The 26,011-nt window shown below is 37.5% G+C and overlaps 1 protein-coding gene and 1 pseudogene across 11 annotated transcripts in view; both read left to right on the forward strand.

Moving 5' to 3' along the window:
• LOC101696704 (flap endonuclease GEN homolog 1-like) overlaps positions 1 to 14,882 on the forward strand; it is a 28,412-nt pseudogene extending 13,530 nt beyond the window's left edge. Inside the window, exon 3 of the transcript XR_015445757.1 lies at positions 1,235 to 14,882. The product of XR_015445757.1 is annotated as a flap endonuclease GEN homolog 1-like (transcript). The remainder of the gene's footprint in view (positions 1 to 1,234) is intronic.
• Akap6 (A-kinase anchoring protein 6) overlaps positions 1 to 26,011 on the forward strand; it is a 642,973-nt gene that overhangs the window by 151,218 nt on the left and 465,744 nt on the right. The window lies entirely within an intron of this gene.

Raw genomic sequence — 26,011 nt, forward strand, 5'->3', positions numbered from 1 at the left:
TGGGTTCTCCCCCTTTACATTTAATTTCTTGTCATGCCAGATGGGTTCATTCTGCTTTGTTTCCTGGGGTTGTGATCCTCAATGTCTGTTCCTAGGATATTGTGTAAAATTCTTTGGAGTGCTGGTTTGGTATTCATAAAGTTCCTAAGGTGCTCTTTGTCATGAAAGTATCTTATTTCTCCATCCATTTTGAAAGATAGTTTTGCAGGGTACATCATTCTGGGTTGGAGGCTGTTTTCTTTCAGGGCTTGGAATATGTCACTGCAAGCTCTTGTTGCCTTGATGGTTTGTGTTGAGAAGTCTGCTGTGATTCTGATGGGCTTTCCTTTGTATGTGATTTGTTTCTTTTCTCTGACTGCTTGGAGAACTTTGTTCTTCTGTTGTGTTTCTGGAATCTTAACTATTATATGCCTATGTGTAGATTTTTTTTCATCCAGGCTCATTGAGTCCTATATGCCTCATTTATCTGTATGTCAAGTTCTTTTCCCCTGCTTGGGAAGTTTTCTGCCATTATTTCTGTGAAGAGATGTTTTATGTCATCTGCACTCTCTCCTGTTTCTTCATTGAGCCCAATCAGTCTTATGTTACTCTTTTTTGCATCATCTAGCAGCTGCTGGATTGATTTCTCATGTTCCCTTATAATTTTGAAGCAATTTTTCTTTTCCTTGTCACTAATTGCAATCTTATCTTCTATATCTGATATTCTGTCCTCACATTGTCTCATTCTGCTGTGTAGACTTTCAATGGAGTTTTTCATGTCCTGGAAATCTATTTGCATCTATTTTATGGATTCCATTTGTTTCTTATGTTGGGATTCCATCATGTTCCTTAGCTCCTCTCTAGATTTATTAATCATGTCTTGCACTAGGGGCACAATTTCTCCTGTTATCTGAGAAATTATTTCTGAGTTTATTTTTTCCAGATCCCCTTTTGTTGCCAGTTCAGTGGGTCCAGGTGGTTGAGTATCAGAGTGTTCCATCTCATTTCCCTTTGGGGTTGCTGTAGGTGATCTGGAAGTCTGGTTTTGAGACTAATTTATGTGTTTCCTCATTTTGACTGGGGTGGGGGGCTGTTAGCGCCTGCAGGAATTACCTCCTCTGAACTGGGTGAGGTGGGACAGGGGCCAGGAGTAGCAGTAGGGATGGTGACTTAAAAGCCCTTTCCTGTGGGCTGGGAGCAGCCGGAGGGTTGGTGGCTCAGAAGCCCCTACCTCTGGGCTGGGGGCGGTGGGCAGGATGGTGGCAAAAGTATCTTATATTGCTAATAGTAGATCTGATTGTCCATCACATCTTTCAAAGGATCTTCCTGGAATTAATTTGCAAAATGAATCCAGAAATGTTAAAGTTATAAAAGGAGACCAGCTGCATCAAGAAAACCCTAAAGTGAATACTTCTATACTTTATTCTCTCAACAGTAGTAAAATAGTAAAGACCTCCAATGTTAGAGCTGGGCCACCGAATTCTTCTTTACCTCATAGTGGAAAAGTTAATATGCACACCATTCAGAAACTTGTCAAGAAAAATATTATTTGTCTTGAGAGACATTCCTCTGATGAAGAGAGTGGCCCAGTATTTGGTAAAGTGAAGAACACAACTCGAAAAATGAAACATAGTTCACAGAAGAAAGACTTAGTCCAATTTAAAGAAAGTGACTACAACAAACAGAGGAACCCTACAATCCGTGCCAAAGAAACTAAATTGAGTGATAAGTCTTACAAAACAACTGGAAATGAAGAAAAGCATTTCTCAGACCCAGCAAAAACTTCTCTGGGTTTTCTACAGTGTCATAAGAAAGATGATGGCCTTGGTACTTGTTTGGATAGTCCCCTTCCTTTATCCCAGAAATTAAAACTAAAGTTCCAAAACACTTGAAATGAAATTTAAAATACTTAAGTATAGCTTGTCCTCATACTGTCAGCCTTAGCAGAAGGAAGGTACCTAGTTAATGTTTGGTGGAAAAATTGAGTATGGTTGTATATGTCATGCAACATTTTTGCCATTTTATCAAAATTACAATTTTAAAATGTCGCCTAAAACTTTGATTTTAAAAGATGACCCCGCGTGGTGAAAGTATGTATTTTTAAAATACGTTTTTATCATTTTCAAAGTAAAAAAAAAAAAAAAGAAATTTAAATTAGGGAGAAGTTTGGCTTAGAGTCTGCCAGCTAACTGGAGTTTTTTCCGGATCATTATTTATTCAGTGTTGGTTCTGGGGCTCTTTCTGAAACAAATCACATCCTCTGGTGTCTTGTTGGTGCTTGAGATGCTTTTTTAAGTTATATGGAAAAATGTTTAAGTGCTTTTCAGTTTTGTTTTGATTGAGTTCTACTGTATTTGAATATCATTGCAGTTTTTTCCTCCTTGCATTGTTCTTCTTTGAATGGGTTTTTTTTTGTTTGTTTTTTGTTTTTTTGGTACCAGGGATCAAACTTGGGACCTTGCACTTGGGAAGCAGGCAGAACCACTGGGCTAAATCCCCGGCCCTGAATGGTTTTAATTTTTTGTATGTGTCTGTGTTTGATAATAAAGTTATTTTAAAATTTTTTAAAAAATGAGTACTTTTGGGCTGGGAGGATTTAGCTCAGTGGTTCTACCACTTGCCTCACAAGTGCAAGGACCCAAGTTTGATCCCCAGTACCCCCTCCCCAAATGAGTACTTTTTCTACTTATTCTTGATTTTTCAGGGAAACACACTCATTGTAGAAAAACAGAAATACATATAAGAAGCAGAAAAACAAAATGTATACTTTGAAAAGCTTATATTTTGGAAGAATTTTTGGATTTACAAAAGAGTTGCAAAGATAATATAGAATGTTTCTATATCTATACATATCCCTCACCCAGGTTCTTTTAATGCTAAAATCTGACACAACTATGGTATATTTATCAAAACTAAGAAATTAATATAAATTCTGTATTAGTGTTCTCTAGAGAGACAGAATCAATAGAAAATGCAGGTGTAATTATGCAAAGGACTTATTAATCAGGTTTCAGGATCAGAGATTGAAGAGTCCACAAAGGCTGTGTGCTGGAGAGCCAGAGGGTCCAGTGGCTGCTCAGCTCATGAAGATGGAAGTTGCAGAACAAACGTCAAGGATGGAGCACCAGTCCGAGGTTGAAGGCCTAGAAGCTCACTAACAGAGTCACTGGTGTGAGTCTGTGTTAGAAGGGTGAAAAAAACTGGAGACAGATGTCCAAAGGTGATGGTAAAGGCTAGAGCTCTACTAAAATGGGAATACTTCCTTTTCTTTCCCCTTTTATTTCTACCCAGGCTATAAACCTATTGATTGGTGTCACTTACATCCAGGGCATGTTTTCAGCCCTCAGTTTGCTAGCCTTTATATCAATAGTATGCAGACACAGCCAGAACTGTGCTTAATAATCTACCAGGCTTTTCTTAATATATTTAAGTTGACATACTGTGATTAACCATCACAGGTACATTAGCATTCACTAAACTATAAACTTTTCAGATTTTCCTAGGTTTTTCATCAATGCTACTTTTTTCGTATACAATTTAGGATCCTATACTGTGTTTAGTTGTCAGATGTCCTTAGTGTTCTCCAGTTTATGACAATTTATTTGTCTTTCCTGATTCTCCATTTTTCTTGGTTTGTAGACCAGGGGTCAGATATCTTATACAGTGTTCTTAAATTTGAGTCTTATGTTTCCTACTGAATAGGCTGAGGTTATGGATTTTGGGGAGAATATCATAAAAGTGATGTGCTTTTCTTAGCACATTGTATTAGAAGATTCTTAATATTTACACAACTGATTACTGGTAATGTGAACCTTGATCCCATGGCTCAGCTGATATTTGTCAGTAAAGTTATATTTCCTCTTTCCATGCTCTATTGCTGAGAAGCAAGTTACTAAGTTTATCTCACTCATTAGGAGATAAATTGAGTTCCACCTTTTTTTTTTTAATTAGTCCATGTTTACAGTATATGAAATTTACACTTATTTTGAGATGTGGGTACAGAAACATCATATTGTTATGGAAATCTCGGAAAGAAATACGCAGAGACACAGAATTTGGATAAAATAATAAAATTTCTTCTCGTGAGCAAGCAGGAATGCCAGAAACCAGTCTGGTCAGTATCTGTGCCCCCTTTGTTCAGCATTTCCCTTTTTATATCCTTTTTAGCCATTATCTCATCCCTAGTGGTCTTTGATATGTAAATACAATTCCAGTTCCTATTTACAAGTCACAGAGTCAAGATAGGCCATATACATTGTAAATTCACCCTGGCATGGTAACTTTGTTAGGTTAATGAGGTTACAGGTTAGAGTCAGATAATCCTCACCTTAAACAAGGATTTGGGAAAAGCAAATCTTAAAAGAACACATTACTTATTTTGCTTCTACAGCTACCTTAATATTCAATCTATTAAGTTATCTAAAACTTTTCCATATCAATATAGCTTGTTTCTTTCTTCAATCCCCTTCCCATTCATCTCCCTCTCTCCTTCTTTAAATTCCCTCCCGTAGACCAGAGATTTATCTCAGTGGTTCCAGTGCTTGCCTTGCAAGTGCAAGGTCCTGAGTTCAATCCCCAGTACCAAAAAAAAAAAAAAAAAAAAAAAATCCCCTTCCCCTATTTTCATTCTTGTTGATATTATTTTTAGCTCATGTTTATGACATGTAATTTTTTATTTGTTTGTTTGTTTTTTCCCCATTAACTTTATTCATACATTCGAGGTATAAAATACAGTTACATTCATCATTGGGATCTTGTACCATTACATGAGTCTCTTGGTTCTTATTTTTTTCCCCTTCCCTTGCCCTCTCTTCATCCCCTCCACCCTTCCCTATTTGCAAAGACCTTGTTTCCATTTTTTTCCTCTTCTCATATTTTTTCCTTTCCCTTTATTCCCTTCCCCTACCCCACCCAATTCCCTTGCTCTTTTAGACCTTTTCTTCCTGTTACACAGTATCAGTTATACATTTTTTAAAATTACAATATTAAGATCTAGGAGACATTACCATAGATTTTACAGAATTTAAAAGGATGTAGAAAGCATATTACAAAAATCTGTTTTGAAATAAATTTGACAACTTCTAAGAAGTACCTTGGAAAACAAATTAATGAAACTAACTCTGGAGGAAATATAAAATTTGAATAGCACCTATTAAAGAAAGTATATTCCTAGCTTGAAAACCTACCTATATGACAACAACATATACATTTTAACTGATAAATTATATCAAACAATTAAAGCAGAAAAAGGAAGGAAGACTTCTCCCCTCATTTTAGGAACTCAACATTGTGCTAATCCTAAAACTGGGTAGAGATAATAGAAGAAAAAAGTATGAACATAGATAGAAATTTGTTTAACAAAACAAACTATTGGAAGTCAGATCCGGCAGGATGTAGAAAGTGGTTTTGTTATAGAGATGGCAGTGTTGGTTTAGCATTGGAAGATCCACCCCCAAAAGTCATCATTTTAACAGAGGAAAGGAAAAAGCCATATGATCCTGTCACTAGTTGGAGAAAAGGTATTGGACTAAATTCTACAGCTGTTCATGGTAAAAGCTATCAGGAGACATGAAACTTCTCAACAGATTAAAGACATGTACTCCATACTTCCAGCGAGAACGCCTTATATGAATGGAGAAGATACAATGCTTTCTTCTTAAGGTGGGGAACAAGGGCAGATATGCTTACTCTTTATCTGTCCATTAAACTTTGAAACCTAGTCCCCACCAAAATAGTCTGGCAATAATATGACACAACTAGGATAGGATTGGCATGGCAGAAGCAAACTTTTTATATGTAGATGAAATGATCATCTACAGAGAAAATACTAAGAAATCTCTAGGAGCCCCTAGAACTTGTACTTGAATTTAGCAGGATTAGAAAACACAAGGTATATATAAAAATTCAGGTCTGTGTACACTTGCTATAAATGAAGAATTGGATATTGAAATTTAAAAGTTATGTAGGAGTACAAAGGACCTAGAAAAGTTAAAAACAAAAACAAAAACAAAAACAGTGTTGGAAGACGTTTAGTACCTAATTTTAAGACTTCTAAAGCTACAGTAATCAAGGCAGTGTTGGTGTAAAGAAAGACATATAGATCATTTGAATAAAACAGAGAATCTAGAAATAGAACCACACATATATGGTCCACTGAGTTTTGAAAGATTATTTAACATTAGCATTTTATAGAATATAAACTCAATTCAAGAGCCGAGGAAGAGATAGTGTTTTCAGCAAACGGCACTAGAACACCTGGTATCTGTATATAAAAAATTAACCTCAACCCTTTTTTTCCATACATGAAAATAACTTGAAGGGATCGATGACCCTAAATATGAAAGCCTAAAAGTATAAAACTTTAAGAAGAAATTATAAGGGAAAATGTGTATGAATTCAGGGTAGGCAAGAACTACCTAGGATACAAAAGACATGATGTATAGAAGAAAAAAATTGATAAATGAGATTCCATCAAAATTTAGAACTTTAAATGACATCATTAAAATGAAAAGTAGTCCTTAAACAGGCCATATTTCCAATGCATATAACCTATGACCAGAATATATAAAGAACTCTTACAGCTCATTAATATGCAACCCAATTAAAATGCAGACATAAGAAAATGATAAATAGCCAGTATAACACAAGGAATGGTGTGCAACTCTAGAATCAGAAAAATACTAATCAGTACAATAATAAGATTGAATTATACACTCATTAGGGAGATGAAGTTAAAAGTTTTAAAAGCCTTGTCATGACTTTTTCTTTTTGTTGGTTTCTCCCCCTTTGCATTTAATTTGTCACACCCAGTGGATTCATTCTGCTGGGTTTCCTGGGGTTGTGATCCTCATTGTCTTTTCCTAGGGTATTGTCTGAAAGTTTTTGGAGTGCCAGTTTGGTATTCATGAAGTCCCTGAGGTGCTCTTTATCATGAAAGTATCTTATTTCTCCATCAATTTTGAAAGATAGGTTTGCAGGGTACATCAATCTGGGTTGGAGGCTGTTTTCCTTTAGGGCTTGAAATACATCACTCGAAGCTCTTCTTGCCTTGAGGGTTTGCATTGAGAAGTCTGCTGTGATTCTAATGGGCTTTCCTTTGTATGTGATTTGTTTCTTTTCTCTCACTGCTTGTAGAATTTTGTTCTTCTGTTGGATTTCTGGAATCCTAACTATTATATGCGTATGTGTAGATTTTTTTTGATTAAGGCTAGCTGGAGTCCTGTATGCCTCCCTTATCTGTAGGTCAAGTTCTTTTCCCCTCCTTGGGAAGTTTTCTGCCATCGCTTCTGTGAACAGTTTTTTATGTCATCTGCACTCTCTCCTCTTTCTTCATTGACTCCAATCAATCTTATGTTATTCTTCTTTGCATCGTCTAGCAGCCACTGGATTGATTTCTCATGTTCCCTTACAATTTTAAAACAATTTTTCTTTTCCTGGTCACTAATTGCAATCTTATCTTCTATATGTGAAATTCTATCCTCACATTGGTTCATTCTGCTGGGCAGACTTTCGATGGAGTTTTTAATCTCTTGGAAATCTGTTTGTATCTGTTTTATGGATTCCATTTGTTTCCTATGTTGGGATTCCATCATGTTCCTCAGATCCTCTATTTTTTTATCTGTGTCCTCTCTAGATTTATTAATCATGTCTTGCACCATGAGCAAAATCTTTGCTGTTATCTGAGTAATTATTTCTGATTTCATTTTTCCCAGATCCTCTTTTCCTCTTTTGTTGCCAATTCAGAGAGTCCAGGTGGTTGATTACCAGATTGTTCCATCTCATTTCCCTTTGGGGTTGCTGTAGGTGATCTGGAAGTCTGTTTTTGAGGCTTGTTGATGTGTTTTCTCATTTCCACGGGGGGGGGGTTGCTTCTGGCACCCACCCGGCTCACCTCCTCTGCCCTAGGAGCTTGGGATGGCAGTGAGGGAGCTTCCTTCCGGGTGGTGGGACCGGGTGAGCTTCTCTGCCCTAGGACCCTGGGATGGAGGTGGGGAGCTTCCTTCTGGTTGCTGGGATCGGCTGAGCTTCTCTGCCCTAGGAGCTTATGACATGTAATGTTTACATTCATTGAGGTTATTAGATTCCTGTACATAACATATTTTTATTCTGCTTATTTCTCCTTTCCCTCCCCTTCTCCCCTTGAGTTCCATCTTCTGGAATGAGTTCTATCAAAGAATCCTTGGGCAAATATTAAAAGCACCACAGTCATTGGTAGGTCTGGGGTAGGGGTAAAGACTTTGAGTCTAGGCACATATCTTCTTTTTCTTAAAAACTTTGCCCACTGATTGTAGCCTTTATCAGTAGGATTTGCCTGTTGCAATTATTACTGTGGTATTAGAATGGTGATTTTTAATTTTCTTCAGTATTCTATATTCATTAGTTGGATTTTTCTGAAAGGAATATTTCCCATTTTTCTGCATTTATCTAGATCAGATAAGTTATGGATATTTATTTTGTTTTTTGCAATATTATCCAATACTATGTTTATTTATTACATTGCTCAATATTCTTGTTTTGGCCATTGAATTATATTTTTTAGAAGTTGGAGAAAATCATTACAGGCTAAGAACAATATCAGCTACGATCTGGTAGAGGAGCGGCCTGATGAGGTTAGAGACACTAGCTTAAGCTCTGCTATAAATGGCAGAGGATGAGGGGAGCAGTAGAGGGTAACAAACATAGGTCAGGAGGTCAGTGAGGCCAGCACTAGAAAGGAGCAGCAAACAGCCAAGCTGGCAGCTACTTCAAAGCACAGTAACTAATGAACCACTGGACTATTAAAGGAAGACCATCTACATTTTGTTTTGAATTCTGCTGGATAAAATGTGATGTGAGAGACTAATTAGAATTTTCTTCATTGCCTCTGAAATCTTCCTTCTTTTTGCAAGGGATATTTCTAACTAGAGTTATGATAAAAATCAGAGTCTTACTGACTTTTATTAAAGTTGCTTTGTGCTTTATAAGTTTTAATCTCAACAGAGACCAGAGCTCAGTTAGGATACAAGGAACATCATTTGATTTCTGTACATTCATTTATTATGAGATGATTGCCCTTTTCCATTCCTTGAGGGCTGGTGGCGTGTATTATGCTTCAATACTTAGAGAAAATTTGTTTCCTATTCTGCAGCCTTATTATTGAATGATGGGTCAGCAGGGTGCTTTACTGCTGGCTTAGAGTAGGAGCAAGTCTTTTCTCTGAGCTTCTCTTCCTTTAGCATTGAAATGGAAATAATTTGTTTACCTCATAACAGGGCTGTTGTAGATAATGAATGAAATGATTCACTTTTAAAAATTAGTACATTTCTTGGTCTATTGTAGGTATTGAGTAAATGATGTGAGAATTGCACTAGAGAGTCCTCAAGGGATTATCCAGTGTATCCCTCTGAGGACCAGTGAGTGCTCTCAATGTGCAGGTTAAATGTTTTCTGTTTTGAATATTTCCAGACATGCACACTTCACAATAATCTTCAGCAATGGTAAAAATATGCAGTAAGAATTTCCTGTATGTTAGTATTGTATAACTTGTGTGCATTACAAAGATGAATAAGATATGTTGTGGGTACCAATGAGTTTGCAGTACATACTATAAGGAACACAGCTGTGTAGTCATAATCAGAATTCAGTGCATTAAAACAAAGTGATACATATATTGAAATAAATGAATTAACCCTGCCAGACAAGGTTCTTAGAGAGAAGTTGACATTTGAGCTAGGCCTTTATCCCAAGTAAGTTTGTCAGGTGAAGGTGTATATGTGTATGTATGTGCTTGTATGTGTGTATGTGTGTGTTTGAGGATGATAAGGAACAGACTAGTGGTGGTAGTGTTCCGTGTAGAGTGAGTAGCATGCGTAAATACATGGAAGCATGAGTAGATACAGTATATACTAGTTAATATGACTCATCCATAAGGTTAACAAATGGCTGGTGCAGGGAAGGCAAATCATAGAAAGTAGGACATAGAACTGGAGAAGTAGATTAGAGCCATGCTAAGAAGGTAAGATTTTATCCTATTGCATATGAGAGTTATACAATCAGAATTGTGTTTTAGAAAATCACTTTTCCAATTACTTGAAAGTTCAGCCTATAGTGGGAGGGCTGAAAATGCTGAGCAGATAACTGTTACAAGCCAAGTGAGAAAAGATAAAAGCTGGTATGAGGCTGTGACTGTAGAGTTGGGGAGGAGAGAAAAAGATGAGCCAAAGATGGCCCTGTTGTTTGATCAAATGAATTAATGGAGAATTATCTGAGAAATGGACTAGATAATACATTTTAGTTTGCTGCTCATGCTTTTCTAGGCACTGGAGCCTTAGGAAAAACGTTTCTCTCCATAATGGAACTTACTGTCCTTAGTGAGTAAACAGATGCACAACCAAAAACTAGCCAACCAATAAAACCTCTACCTCTAGTAGATTAGTTATGTACTATGTGCTGAGAGGACACAGAAAAATAAGTATTTAAATTCACGTGGGGGACTAGAAGAAAGGTTTTATAAAAGATGTACCATTTCAGCTTCAAATGAGAAGGTAAATAGGTAGTTACAGGGGAGACGAGAAGGTCTCTGGGTATTCCTTGAAAGGACATAACATTTACACAGCCATGAAAGTAACAAAAGAGAATGATTTCCAAAGGAAATGGCTGGTTTCTCCCATTAGATTGTAAGCGTGTTAAGGGCAGGTATCACGTTGGTCTTGTTTACCATTCTATTTCTTTCTTTTTTTTTTTTTTTTTTTGGTACCAGGGATGGAACTCGGGACCTTGCGCTTGCAAGGCAAGTGCTGGAACAACTGAGCTAAATCCCCTGCTCATATTTCTTTCCTTTTTTTTTTTTTTTTGATTAAATTCGTTTATTGGTACATTTTAGGTATACAACACTTTTACATTTTTCATTTGGTGCTTGTACCTGTACATGATATATCTTGGTTCTTATTTTTTCCCCATTATCTGTGCGCCCTTCCCTATTTACATAGACTTTGTTTCCATTTTTTTATTTTCTCATAATTTTTCCTTTCCCTTCTTTCCTTTCCCCTTCCCCTCCCACTTCTCCTACCCCTTTGGACCTTTTCTTCCTATTTCAAATTATCAGTTATTCATTTTAATCGTTATTTACACTTTCAGTTTCTCACACTAGAGAAACTATTCAGTTTTTTTTTTTTTGTATTAAATTCTTTTATTGGTACATTGTAGGTATACAACACAATTACATTTCTCATTGGGAATTGTACCTTTATATAATGCATGTTGGTTCTTATTTTTTCCCCATTCCTAGCCCTCCCTTCACGCCCTCCACCCTTCCCTATTTACAAAGAACTATTCGGTATTTATACATGTGTGTCCTATTTATTTCACTTAAGAGTATGGCCTCAATATGCATCCATTTAGCTATAAATGTCTCTAGTTTCTCATTCTTTATAGCTGAGTAGAACTCCATTTTATAAAAAAACCACATCTTCTTTGTCCAGTTTCCAGTTGATGGGCACTTGGGCTGGTTCCAAGCTTTAACTATTGCAAATTGTGCTGCTACGAATATGGGTGCACATATATTGCTGTGGTATTATTCTTTTAATTCTTTTGGGAAGATACCCAGCTGTGGAATAGCTGGGTCAAATGGGACCTCTAGTCCTGGTTCTTTGAGGTATCTCCATACTGACTTCCACAGTGGTTGCACCAGTCTGCACTCCCACCTACCATTCTATTTCTAATCTGAGTGGCAGGAGAGAAAACAGGAGAAGCAGGAGGAGTGTGTTGAAAAGCTGCTTTATACTGGGGTAAGGATATAGACATAGTGAATCTGGACTGTCTGTGTAAAAGCTGAGCAGGAAAAGGAAGGTTGTGAAAAAGAAGGTGGGAGGTTTTGGGGAACATAATTTGATGTGGAGATTTGAAACAGTTTAGTTTAGTAGTCATTGGATTATTCTACATACTGATGCAGAATTTCTATTGTAACTTCCCCTTACATTTTACCATAACCAGGGCCCTTGGAAAATCTGACTGCATTGGAGATTATAATTGCTGCCTGGTAGGCAAAGGTTGAATGGAGCATTCCACTATAGGTAGGTTTGCAGTTGCAACAGCAGTGCCCCCCCGCCCCCGCCCAACTCTCCATCTGTTGAAGAGGAAGTGCGATTAAGTGAATATCTAAGTAATTACTTGTCCTCGGAACTCTTGAGACTTTGGGGACTCATAGACTAAATGAGTTTTGCATGAGATAAACATGAACCTTTAAGGGGCCATGGGCACAATGTTATGGTTTAGATCTAAAATGTATCCCAAAATCTCCTGTGTTTCAGAGGGGCTTTTGGAAGGTGATTGGATCATGGGGGACTATATTCTTCAGTGTATTAATCCATTGACAGTTCCTAGCTAAATGTGGTGTTAGGAGGTGGAGCCTGGTTGGGGAGGCAAGTTACTGAGGACATGGAATAGAAGAGTGTTTTCTTGTCCCTGGCTTCTTTCTCTGTTTCCTGGCTGCCATGGATTGAGCAGCTTTCCCCTGCCAGGCTGATCCACCATTCCATTTCCCTCTTGGTTCTAGCTGATCACAGACTCAACTCTCTGAAATCATGAGCCAAAATAAACCTCTCCTTCAAGATGTGTGTCAAGTATTTTGTTCTGTGAGGAAATGGTGGCTAATATACCTCTGTCTAAGGTAAATAGGTGTAATTTCTTTTGATCGTTCACATTGAAAGTATTTTTCTAATCTTTTATTCACTCATATCACCCCTCTGTACTTCAATACCCATTCCCTCTTCCCATTCCTTCCCTACCCCCACTGATTATGGGAAATACAATTTTCAATCCAAAGAAGTTCAGAGGGAGCTTTTTGAATAATTTTCCACAATTGATTGGGAAAACTACTTTTTCTAGATTATAGTTAACAACATGGATGGCAAATCATGACAGCTACATCAGGATCCCAGTCAGAGTGTTTCTATTTTATTTGTTGCTAACTGGTAGATTTAGATTGCCAAAGATACTTTCACTCTGGAATCCACTATTTAATTTGTAAATAGAGTTAATTATGGAATTATAAAGAATAATAAAGTTAGAAATGATCTAGACCGCCTACCTTGCAAGTCCAAGGTCCTGAGTTCAATCCCCAGTACCAAAAAAAAAAAAAAGAAATTATCTAGAAACTTAGAAATTATCTAGATTCTAGATTAACCCTTACTTCACCCATGAGAAAGTTTAATCTTTTGTGCCCAAATTAGTACATTGGGCTAAGGGAGGTTCACATCTAGCCCCTACCTAGACTTCCCTATTGCCTGACATGTGAGTCTGTTACAGATGTGGACACAGTGCCACATTGCCTAATTGCATCTAGAATTGTCCTTGTCTCTCTTCAGATTTTGTAAGATACAAAGTGACAGTAACTGGGTCAAGTGAGTCATCCCTGGATAGTAAAGTTACTTATTTAATGATTAAGTGATATAAAAATGGGGAGCAACTTTCTCTAGATGGGAGTTTTCCACAGCCAAGAAAGCAATTCCATAGTGCTGCTTCTTTCTTGGACCTAGGTCTCTCTTTTCTGCAGAGAACTCACAGTGATACCTGTCCTTGAAGAGGTCCTGGAATTAGGACTTACAGACAACCTCAGAATTTGTCAAGTACTTCTTTGGAACTGACCATATGATATGTGCCTTGTATGGTCAGTTAAGCCTCTTGACTACCAATCCACATTCTTTTTCTTTTCTTCTTTTCTTTTATTTTTTTGGTACTGGGGATCGAACTCGGGTCCTTGTGCCTTCTTGATTTTTATGAGACAGAGTCTCACTATGTAGTTAAGACTGTTCTTGAACTCTACGTACCCCAGGCTGACCTTGAACTCACAGCAATCCTCCTGCCTCAGCCTCCTGAGTGCTGAGATTACAGGTATACACTACCATGCCCAGTCCCCAATTCTTTTCTACCTCTGGACAGTTTTTCCCAGCTGCCCTGGCCCAGGGACCCTGCTGTCTCCATTGATACTCCTCTGGTACTTGTACCCAGGGCAACTGTCAGAAGGCCTCTGGGCTACCAGGAAGTTCTATCAGTCTTCCCTCTGTCCTCCCAATAGCAAGTCTAAATTTTTACCTCAAACATGTCCCTACTATCTTACATACCCCTTTCTCAGGGGAGGCCATGCTCCCTGCTTCACTAAAAAGCTATTGATAATAAGGTGAGACCACCTCAGCTTCCTGGCTACTGCAGGCCTGATTGCTACCATTTGTACTTACTATTTCCTCCTTCCCCAGGTGAGAAGTGTCCTTGGCCAATCTGGAGTTAATCTACCTCTCTCCCACTTCTTGGGCACCTTGCCTGCTAGTCAAACCCTTCTCTCCATTCTGCATTTTATAATCTCTCTATCTCTTCATTGGGCCTATCCAATGAAGATCAATGAAGATCAATGAAGAATGGGATCATGACCTATCCCAGTGATGGTGAAACTTTTAGAGCTTTCAGTGATGACGAACAGCCCGCTTTGGCACATGTGCCATAGGTTTGCCACCACTAGCCTATCTCATCATCATTTTCTCTTTCTCTTGTGCTTTCTTGTTTCTGCACCTTCCATGAAGAGCTACTTCTGCTCAGGCTCCATGGCAACAATGCCTAACCTACTTCTGCCTATTTGAAGTGGCCTGATTGCTAGACTTAATTATTTTACATGCAGACAAGTCATTTTTTTCTTTGTTTGTTTTTGGTACTGGGGATCGAACTCAGGACCTTGAGCTTGCGAGGCAGGCGGCAGAACCACTAAGCTAAATCCTTGCCTTAGACAAGTCATTTTTTACTTAGAATGTGGCATTTGAATTAATTTTGATGTTGTGGATCCTAAGAAGTTAATTCTTTGTGGGACAGTCCCTTTGGGTCAAAGTCTCCAGATGAGTTGTCAGACTGCACTGATAACCTGTCTCCTACACCACCCAGTGGCTGACTGACAGTGACTGTGGATGGGGTGGGGTAGGGTGGGAGGAGAGCTGTGTTCCTTGGCAGATATTCCCTGACTTCAGTCCAAGGTCTTCAGAAAACCATTGTGAAAACAAAACAATCTGTCCTGAAAACCGAGCCCTATACATTTTAGAATGTTGATTTTAAGTAGCATTGCATATTTTATTTCTTTCTCTGTTTCTTTTCTAACTAAATAGTGAAATATTTCTCTCTTTACATTTGGATTAGAAAATGGTGTGTGCATATGTGTGTGTGTGTGTGTGTGTGTGTGTGTTGAGAGTAATGGTAGAGGGTGATGTGGTCATCATAAAGATGTAAGAAGCATTTTCTTTTATGTTTAGTATGTTTAACCAAAATGTTAATTATGAAAATTGAAGTGTTCAAATCTCAGGTTTGTCCTCTAAGAGAAAGACAGACCTATGCAAGGTCATAACATAGCTCAGAGGAGGCCGAAGGGAAAGAAGTTCCAGAGCATATTCCTAGATGGTTTACAATTCAGCCTGATCTAATTCATGAAGCTGTGGAATAGGTTCTCGAAAGGGGCGTGCATGGTAGTCAGGCAAAAAAGGGCATTATAACATTGCCTGCAAAGGGCTGCTCTTACCCAGAAGTATGAATTATTCAGAAGGCCTTTTGGAAGCCCTTCTCATAACAGTGGTCCAATTCCCCTGGGAAAGGCTCTGCTGAATGAGAGAGGCCCAACAACTTCTTCAGACTTGGCAGCTCAGAATTTCTTTCCTGCTCTGCTAAGTCAAAAAGACAACAGAACCTGCACTGCATAGATCAATGTCATCACTTTGCCACCTGATGTCTTATCACAGGCCCAATATGACATATGCTTCTCCACTAGACATTTGAAGGATGGGTCAAGATTATGAAATCGCCATAAATATTTATGCTTATGGAATTCTTAATCTTGTCTCCTTGTTTCTATAAATTATTAATTGATCAGTAATTAAATTTATGACATAAGCATTATCAACTATTAGTTGCAAAAAATCACATTTTCCTCTTGAAATTAAAGGGAATAGAATTTTCTTTTTCTATTTTTATTGAAAGTTGACTATTGATCCACTATCTGTCTATTTTTATTATATTTTAAACAGAAATATATTGCCATCAACCACATCTTTATAATTTTAATTTTTCTTGTCAGTGGCTCTATCACGTTTAGTATCCAGCTCATTAAGCCTTTTGTTTTGTCCTATTTCATGTAGACATGTAGAATGGATACAGGGATGAATTCTTAGCTAGCACAATGAGGATATGCACTGGGACTTCTTTTTTTTTTTGGTACCTGGGATCGAACTCGGGACCTTGCGTTTGCGAGGCAGGCAGCAGCAGAACCACTGAGCTAAATCCCCGGCCCCACTTGAACTTCTTTTGCACTTCCTTACCAATCTGACCAAGCTGCTTAGTTCCTTTAATCTTTACTATTTTTCCTCTCTACTACTTACTACTAAAAAGAGTCCAGTCTAACCTCACATCCCTGTAGAGCTGCAATCTGGCTTATTATGAATGCCTTTGGAGACAGGAAACTCAGTGCTGCACAAACACATTTATTTTCAGTTACCTTTGACTGCTAAAAAGCCTAAACCTGTTACCATTTTTTTTTCTATTGGATCCACAAGGTCTTACAAAACATGTTTAATCTTTTCTAGGAAGTTGAAGGCAGTTCTGTTTCATTTTCTCTTGCCCTCATTTCTTCGTTTTCTCTTTCCTAGGCTGAACTATCTCAGTTTTCAGTCTGTTAAACATCTCTTGGTGACTGCTTTTCTCTGAGCAGGCAAAGACTTTGTATTGTTAATGCTTGGTATGTAGGACAATGTATTCCATTACACAGTAAGGTAGAATGGAACTGTCAATTTATTTTATCTTTATATTTCTACTTTTATGATCATGTTAGCTTATTTTCTTTTTTTTATGTTAGCTTATTTTCCATACAAGAGTTATTGTCTTTCAGCCCCCCCCCCATTGTTAACTGTAAAGAATGATGAACATTAATTAGCTTAGCAGAAGCACAGGGTGATGAGAGCGTACATAGTGTGAGGACATTTCCTAGCTAAAGAGAGTGATTTTAAAGCTGAACCCTAAAGGGAGGAGACTAGGAGGGATGAGATAGATGGTGATGATGGAAGGAGAAGAATATACCAACAGAAGGAAAGACATATGTAAAGGCATGGTTATGAGAAAGAAATTGAATGGAATACAGTCTGACTGAAGATCAGGCTATGAATGAGAGAAGGCGGAGATGAAGTTGGAGAGATAGGCATTGGCTCAACAGTACACCCATTATAAGCTGATCATTTAACATGAGTGTGAAGCTACTTTGTGCTAGGAATGGATCTGGGGACAGAGGTTTTTGTAGTTAACACAACAAACAGAAAACAACAAACCAAAAAACCTGCCGCGCACGGTGGTACAAGCCTATATTCCCTGCTAGTAGGGAGGCTGAGTCAGGAGGAACAGAAGTTCAATGCCAGCCTAGGCAACTTCATGAGACCCTGTCTCAAAAAAAAAAAAAAAAAAAAAAAAATGCTGGGGATGTAGCTCAGCGCTCTCTGGATTCAATCCCCAATGCTGCAAAAACAAAACAAATCAAAACAAAAACAAACTCAACTCTGCCTCAAGAAACTTGTAGTAGATATTTAGAAGTTTAAATACCATGCCAAAGAAAAAGAAATTTGGGCTTCACTCTAAGGGCAGAGAGAAGTCCCTAAAAGGTTCAGCAATGAACTGATATAATTAGAATCATGCTGTTTAAAAACCAGCATATAATTTCACCTAATGGGGGCACTTTTAAGAATAAAGGGATCTTTTAAAAAAATAGTTTCAGTTAAATGTGTATGTTATTTATTGAATTCAGTTAAAGAATCTCAGACAGGAGAGGAAGAGAATAATTTATTTTAAGCATTGTTTATCCCTTTAATGATAGACTGGTCTTAAATATAAGTAAAAATTCTTTTTGTTGTTCTTCATTTTAATAAAAACCCAAACAAATATATAGGTTCCCTTTAAATCATAACCCTAGAGCACCTTAACATGGGGCCACTACATGGCCATGTCAAAGCCAGTATGTTTTTTTCCACTTTTGTCACAGGGTATGTGATGCATGGCAGTTGTAGAACAGGGTCAGAGTTTCTGAAATGTCTGCCAGTCAAGAGGTGACCCAGTAAAATACCAAAAGACTAAAGCAAAACAACACAAATCACAACTTGGTGCAGCTTATTGTTTGCCCTCAGGAGCATTATGTCACTTTCACACAGAAACAAGAGATTTTCTTGGTCCTTGGCCACCATCAGTTTGGATCTTATAAAGATGCTACAATTGATCTGATATTCTAGGTTCTTATGAGGAATGTTTATAACAGTGGTTGATGAATGGTAGATATGCAGAGTGCAATTTAAATGCTTAATGTCTAGATGTGAAACCAAATAATGATTGAGTTTGATTCCCTACAAACTAAAACTGTTGTTTCTACTGTATGATCCATTAGCAGAACTCTACAGTGTCTTCAATTGTACAGTCTGGAGGCTTAGTTGTAAATAGCTTATTGATTGATAAGTGAGGAAACATTAACAAGGTGTCCTTGTTAATGCTGGTGAAATGGAAGAAGAACTGAGTAACTTGTATAAAATAAATCTTCTACTGTACTATAAGTAATGGAGGGGTGGGTAGCGTTTGTTCTGTCTCTGACTCTCTCTCCCTCTCTCTCTCTCTCTCTCTGCAGTACTAGGGTTTAAACCCAGGGAGCCCTGGGCTGCATCCCTAGCCCTTTTTCATAATTTTATTTTGAGCCAGCATCTCTCTAAATTTCTCAGGCTGACCTCAAACTTGTGATCTTCCTGCCTCAACCCTGAGTAGAGTAGTTCACTTAAGGCTAAAACATATTACTCTTACAGAGACTATCAAAATGTAAATAAAATGAGTAAGTGGTTGAAAATTTATTTAGGGTTTATATTTTCTAGGCTTGCTGGGGTGCAAAGATTTGGGCAGATTTTAGTACTAGTAGGACCTGCCTTAATTTATTTGTCATTATCTTAATTATATAATTTTTCCTGTGTAAGAAGAGGAGTGAGTCATCATGACTCCTGGTTTTAGGTTCAGAAGATTCCTAAAGGTATAAAACCAAGTCAAGAATCATCTTGTTAGCTTATTTAGTAAATGGTGCTGGGAATATTGGCTATCCACACACAAAAGATTAAATCTAAATCCATATATCTCACTATGTACTAAACTAAAATCAAATTCAATCAAAGATATAAATACAGAAACACTTAATGTGCTGGAAGGTAAAATAGGTAAAACTCTTGACAAAGATGTAGTCAAGGACTTTCTAAAAAGAACCACACAACCACTTCTGTTCGTTGTAAGTGTACACATTATTTATGTGTTGTGTCTGTACTTCAGCTGTTCATTTGGGGGTAAGTCTCCCATTCATCTGTTTACATAGGCATTTACCTCTCATCCAAAGGTGCTTGTTTGGGATACTTAAATTATAATTTATGTTATCATTTATTTTAAGTATTAATGTTAATATTTATATTTAATTATATATTAACGTTGCATTGGACATACTATATGCATCCATCTGGCTGAAGATCTTAACTGGGGCTTATATTTGGGTTAGGGCTTATATTGTAAACACTGTGAAAAATCATGCTGGGCTTATTTCTGCTTAGGTCTTATTTGGGAGAAACATGGTATGAACTTTCCTCAGAACTAGGTTCTGAAACATTCCAAGTTAAACTGGACTTTAGTTTTCCTCAGTTCATTTTAGCTGACAAACGCAACACTTTATCTGCATTTTATTCCTGATGGTCATAGAATAAATGCTTCATGAGATATCATTATTTATCTGGTTCAGAATATGGATGCACATTTAGATTCAAACCAGGCTATAATGTTAGATTAAGGAGATTGTATGTTTTTAGTTTTTGTTTTCACCTTAACCATTTACTTGTGAGTTCAGTTGAATAGACTGAGGAAGGCAACATTTTGGTTATTTATGTCCTGACTGCACATATCACCAGTTGTTGGAAACATTACTTTTCCTAAGTGGTCTGGTCTTGTTCTATAATTTAAAGTCAGATTTGGAATTTCTTCCAAACCTATACCCTTTAAACTTTGCTTACTGGGTTTATGCAATTATTTTTCTTGCTTATTCTGGGTTATTATTGGCAACATTCCCATTGGTTTCATTTGTGAGTCACTATAAGGAATTTAGTCATATGTGATATTTTGATCTTTCTTTTGAATTGTATAACACATTCATCCATGCCCCTCTGTGTTTTCCCCATGGGCAAAGAGGAAAGTCTTCTCTGATTTCCTCCCACAGTTTTCTGCATCATGTGACTCACAAGTCTGATGTGTGGTTAAGTCATACAAGGGGTGGGGGTGGGGGGACAGGGTGAGTCATGCTGAGGGAGATAGACCACCCATGAATCTAGGCAGCAGTCATAGGAGCATGGAAATCCTTAGAAAAAGGCTGAACTTTTGGATAAAGATGGCCATTTTCCTCCTACACACACAACTTTACCTATGCTCAAATTTGTCTCTTTCTCCTCCTCCTTCTCCCCCGCCTCCTTTTTTCTTTTTTTTTTTTCCTAAGACAGGATTTCACTATGTAGTTCAGGCTGGCTTTGAACTCACTATGTAGACCAGGCTGGCCTTGAACTTGAAGTAATCCTCCTGTCTCAGCCTTCCAAATGCTGGGATTACAGGCTTGCATCACCATGCCCAGCTGTCTCTTTAACTCAGTGTCCTAACTCTGGAGCAGATCATCAGAATCCTTGTGAGGCTAGAGGGCTCTGTAGGTGTTTTATTAACTGTAATACCTGGTTAAGAGCTTCTGGTTAATCATAATTATTATTTTAGAATGAGTTTAATGTTCTTTGATGGAGAAAACAAATCCTACTTGAAGTATATTTTCTTATTTTCAGAGTCTCTTCAATGTCCTGAGGGGTAAGTTACTGTATCTGCATTTTCATATGTTGAAGTGGTGCTGATATATACTGGTAATCATCATGCAAAGAAGTGACAAGCATGGCAGATGTTTATACTGAAAGTTCTAAATTTATCATATGAAATTATTTATATTGGGAGAGAAAGTATAGTCCTGAGAATCAGATCTGAATATGTATAATAAAAGAACATTATGCTATCAAGAATAATTCTCTTCATTCTTTATAGTGACATTATGGTATATGTTTAAAATGGCAATATTTTGCATGGTCTGATTTTACTGTCATGGCCATTATATAATACAAGGAGAAAAGTAATATTTAGTTTCACTGTAATAATGTTGAAATATTTAAAGCAAATATTGATTTTTTTGAGTGGACAAGTACTATGTCATCATAATAGAAATTGTTGCAAAGGGACGAAAGTATACTTTTGGCTGAATGCATAGGAAATGCTGGTGGTATTCATTAAGCAAGAAATAAGAGGAACAAAATTTCCACCTCTGTCCCATCCCTATGAAATGTCTTCTGTGTGCTCAGTGCTTCCTTTGAAGTCAATATATGATCTTTGCCTTAATCCATTTTTAAATCTTCCTTTGAAGTTAGTGGGAGCTCATGCCTGGAGGAGAGGAAAGTGGTGGAGGATTGGGTGCCTGCTGTGGAAGAGGGAGTTGCCTAATCACTAGCAGAAAATAATGTTTATTGATTGTCCTCATGTGCATGATCTATTAGCCTATACACCAAACTGACTTTCAAACTAGTATGATTCATTTCCTAATATTATAAAGCCTTTAAAATTACCAAAACCAATAACTTCTTTTTAGGATAGTGTTTTTCTTTATCCAAATGGTTGGGGTGAGGAGAATACCTGTGCAATACTTATAAGAAGAAATAATTCTTTTATCTTGACACTGTTACAAATGTTGCTTCACTTAAGTGAATTTTCCAGATAACAAACTAGTAATTCACCCGTATGAAATTGCTTGACTAGTCAGTTTCTTTTTGATCTTATTAAATACAGTGGTACCTCAGTTCATGAACTTAATTCATTCCACAATTCTGGAAAAGAAGGCCATGTTCCTGTTCATGTGGGAAAGATAGCTGTAGTCATGTTCATCACCCGATGCAGTTTGCAAACAAAACCAAAATTTTACTAAATGCTTCTGTTGTGAACCAAATTGTTTACAAGCAAAAGTGAACTGAGCTATTACTGTACTTGAGAACAAAGTAGGAACTTAATTATTTTCCTTCTTGGTTGCTATCAATTGTCCTCTATGACACAGGTTCTTTGTTTCCGCTGTGTTTTTTTATTTTACATGGAGTTGCCTGAAGGAGAGTCAGGATTCCTGAGGTAGATCTATACTTGTCCTTTGGGATAAAGTACAAAGATTTATTTCTCTCATTTACTTTTTCTGTTCTCTTGTCTCGCCCTGTTCTTCACTTCTTATCCCTCTTCTCCTTGGGGCTTCTGGTTCTTTTCCTTTCCCCTTGGATCCACTCCCATGTTGTCAGCCTCTCCTAAGAGCAGAGAATGCCTTCATCAAACAGTGTTCGACGTGTAAATTTTGGATGCAGACTTGAGCTCTGGGTCTCTGATTAGATCTTGACCTGGATGCCTCAAACTCATCACTTCAAAACTGAGTTCAGCAGCTCCACGCAAGAGCTTTATTTTTAATCTCTGTGAGTGACATCATCTTCTATCTAGCCTGAAAATCTGTGATTTGTCTCCTTCTTATCATTCTGCCTCTATTCATGTATTAAACTCTGTCACATCTATCTTACAAATTCATGATCTTCCCATCTTCTTCACTTTCCCTGCCACTGTCTCATCTAATCCCTTGTCACATCTTGAAGATGACTGCAGCTGTTTCTTCTCTGATCTCTTCTTTGCACAAACTTGTCTGCATATTGTTGTAAGTCTTATTTCTAAAACTTGAAGCTGACCACATCATTCTTAGTCTTAAGAACCCCCTGTTTGTCTCAGCTGAAACATCTAAAGCCTCTTATAATCTGATCTGACCCTCTAGCTCCTGTTTAATCCCATGAACTTGTCTTTGGAAATGGACTTGGGAAATGTCTGTGTATCCTTCAATACTAGGGATACTGCCTCCTCTGTGAAGCCTTTCCCAGGGTTTTCAGGTAGGGTAAGTCTCTTCTCTGGGCTCCTTATTTTCCCTCTCATTAATAATACTTGGAGTGGCTGTGGTTTTGTACACTTGTAATCCCAGCTACTTGGGAGATTGAGACGGTAGGATTGTGAGCTCGAGGCCAGCCTGGAAAATTTAGTGAGGCCCTGTTTTAAAATAAAAATAAAAAATGGGCTGGGAATATAGCTCAGTGATATAATGCTCATGGATTTGATTCCCAGTACCACAAAATAAAAACAAAAATGGTACTGAGCCAGGTGGCTTGCAAGATCTATTCTTATGTGTCCCCTAAACCTAAATGAAAACTCCTTGACTGTGTGTTTAATAGTTATTTCTCTTTCAATCTCTATCACAATACTTACCCAGATTGGGGCAAAAATCAATGTTTGGTGAATAAATGAATGAGTGAATGAGTGAAGATTTTAAGTTTTTTTTAAACTTGCATTTGGGTTTTAAGTTGTTTTTTTTTTTTGGTACTGGGGATTGAACTCGGGACCTTGCGCTTGCAAGGCAGGCGGTGGAACCACTGAGCTAAATCTCCAGCCTTTAAGTTGCTTTTTGTGTTATTAAAGTAGCTGATTTAGACATTAATAAGAAAATTTTAAATAGATTCTATCTTCAAGAGGCATGTGGGCAGAAAAGATATTAAATTTTTGCCTTTCATAAGAAAAACAATCCTGACATACTGAAGCTGGCCAGCAGTATAGGAAATGCTGTTCCTTAGTGATGGCCCTAAACCCCTGCACCACCTCCAGAATTACCTGCTGCTATAGTCCTTGTTACATAAGAAAAGCAGTTCCCTATTATTAAAATCAGGGCTTCCACTTTTCAAGGTTTTTGAGATGACTTCAGTTAAGACCTTTTTTGTAAGAGTTTTTTTTCTTAGAGTTTTTAGTAGGATTTATAAATTAAACAAAGAAATCCCCAGTCTTATTTTAGAAAACGATAATCTGCAGGAGTTACGTTAAATCTAGATTCTATTGGGTGGTGTGGTCATTTTAACAATGTTGAGTCTTCTGATCCATTAACACAGGATATCCTTTCATTTCGTGTGTGTGATCTATAATTTCTTTCATCATGTTTTATAGTTTTCATCTTAGAGTTCTTTCATTTCCTTGGTTAAGTTTATTTCTAAATATTTCTGCAGCTGTTGTGAATGAATTGCTTTCTTAATTTATTTTTCAACATTCATTATTGGTGTGTAAAATTGCTACTTTTTGCATGTTGATTTTGTGCACTGTAACTTAATTGAATTTGTTTATAAATATTAACTTTTTTGGTTGAAGTATTTAGGCCCTTCCCTTTCTTTCTCTGCCTCCCCTCCCATCCTCTTCTCTCCCCTCCCCTCCCCTCCCCTCCCAACCTGGCTTTGAACTCACTGTGTGGCCCACACTGGCCTCAAACTTTAGATCTGCTTGCCTTAACTCCCTGAGTGTTAGGATTATGGGTGTGCACCACCATGCCTGCCTTACTTAGGGTTTTCTAGTTTCCTATGTATAGAATCATGTCACCTAGGGCTGGACTTGCCTAGCATGTGGGAGACCCAGGGTTCAATCCTTAGCGGTGAAGGATAAAAGAAAAAAAAGCATGAGAAAAAAGTTTTGGCATCTGCAAACATAGATGCCTACCTAGTGATATTATGGTGGAATTACATCATGTGACATTTAACATATTCAAATTCAAACTTTAACTTTATGTGGAAGAAACATGAACTCAAAGCACCTAATCTATGACAGGAATGAGAAACTTTAAAAGGAGGATATAGAACACCAATAAGGTCTTCTGAATAAAGAAAACTTTGGTTCTAATTTTAGTGATGTTTTTGGGCAGTAGTATAGATAGAAAATTATCTGTTTAGGTAATTTAAAAATTAAGTAGAAACATCTGAACTTATTTAATAAATATATAAAATGAAAGTATGCTTTGGTTCCATTGTTTGGGCCATTAAAGAAGGGGAAAAATGACTGAAGTCTAGAGTCAGAGCAATTGGGAGAACTAAGAGACAAATCAAAGTTTGTAATATTGAAAGGATGGAAGGGAAGAGCAACCCCAAGAGAAGAAACCAATATCGTTCCTTTCTTGATCATTCCTCTGTTGCTCATAAACCTTCTGTTTTAGGTTTTTGCCACATTGGCCCCCCCTTTTCTAACCTAACCTCACCTGGTCCAAATCTTCCTCCAATGGCATGTCACCCAAAGCACTTTGGAGCCTTCTGTCAGTTTCTAATTAGTCTTTCTCCCAGCCTCTGGTCTAAACCCCCCTTTTCTCCAAGTCCAGGGTCCCACTTACTGTGTAATCTCATCTCTTCTCTCTCTTTGGTTAGATGAGTGAAAATTTCTACCTGCTCATCTCCAGCTCAGTGGAGTCCTAATTCACCTTTGCTGTATTATTTAATCTTCTAGGCCTCAGTACCCTGATCAGTGAAACAGGTTTTTGTAATACATACTTTATAAAATTTAGATTATGAGTTACTTAGCAGATTCTCAACACTCAATTCCCTTTCCTTTTTGCTTCCATTTCCATTTTTTAATGCATTCCTTCTGATAATAGTGGTCTTCAATTCTCTCACTACTTCAGCCATTTGCTGGGAATTTTCCTTTGGAACCCTGCCTGGAGTCAACCCCTGTGTTTGAGAGTAGGGTTTTCCAGGAAGGTTCTGAGATGAAGACATATCTGCCAACTTTAAAGTCAGATATCACAAGTTCAGTCTTGCTCCTATCACATACTTGCTGTGTGAGTTTTGGGCAGGTTGTGTATTGTCTCTGTGGCCTAATTTTCTGATAATTTTTCTACATTGTAGGATTGCAGTGAGAAATAAATTGGGTACGTCATGAAAAGTTTAGTATAATACCCAGCACATTGTAAATGCTCAATAAATGTTAGCTATTATTGTTAGATACTTCAATTTAGAAAATTCATTGAGCATCTTATGACTGATAACATAATGTTGTTAATGGCTTACCTTCATTTTATCATTTCAGAGGGCAAGTTTGGTGG

This window comes from Heterocephalus glaber, unplaced genomic scaffold (genome assembly GCF_053883595.1).
Source record: "Heterocephalus glaber isolate CG9 unplaced genomic scaffold, H.glaber_assembly_v1.0 deba00001662, whole genome shotgun sequence".
NCBI lineage: Eukaryota > Metazoa > Chordata > Mammalia > Rodentia > Bathyergidae > Heterocephalus > Heterocephalus glaber.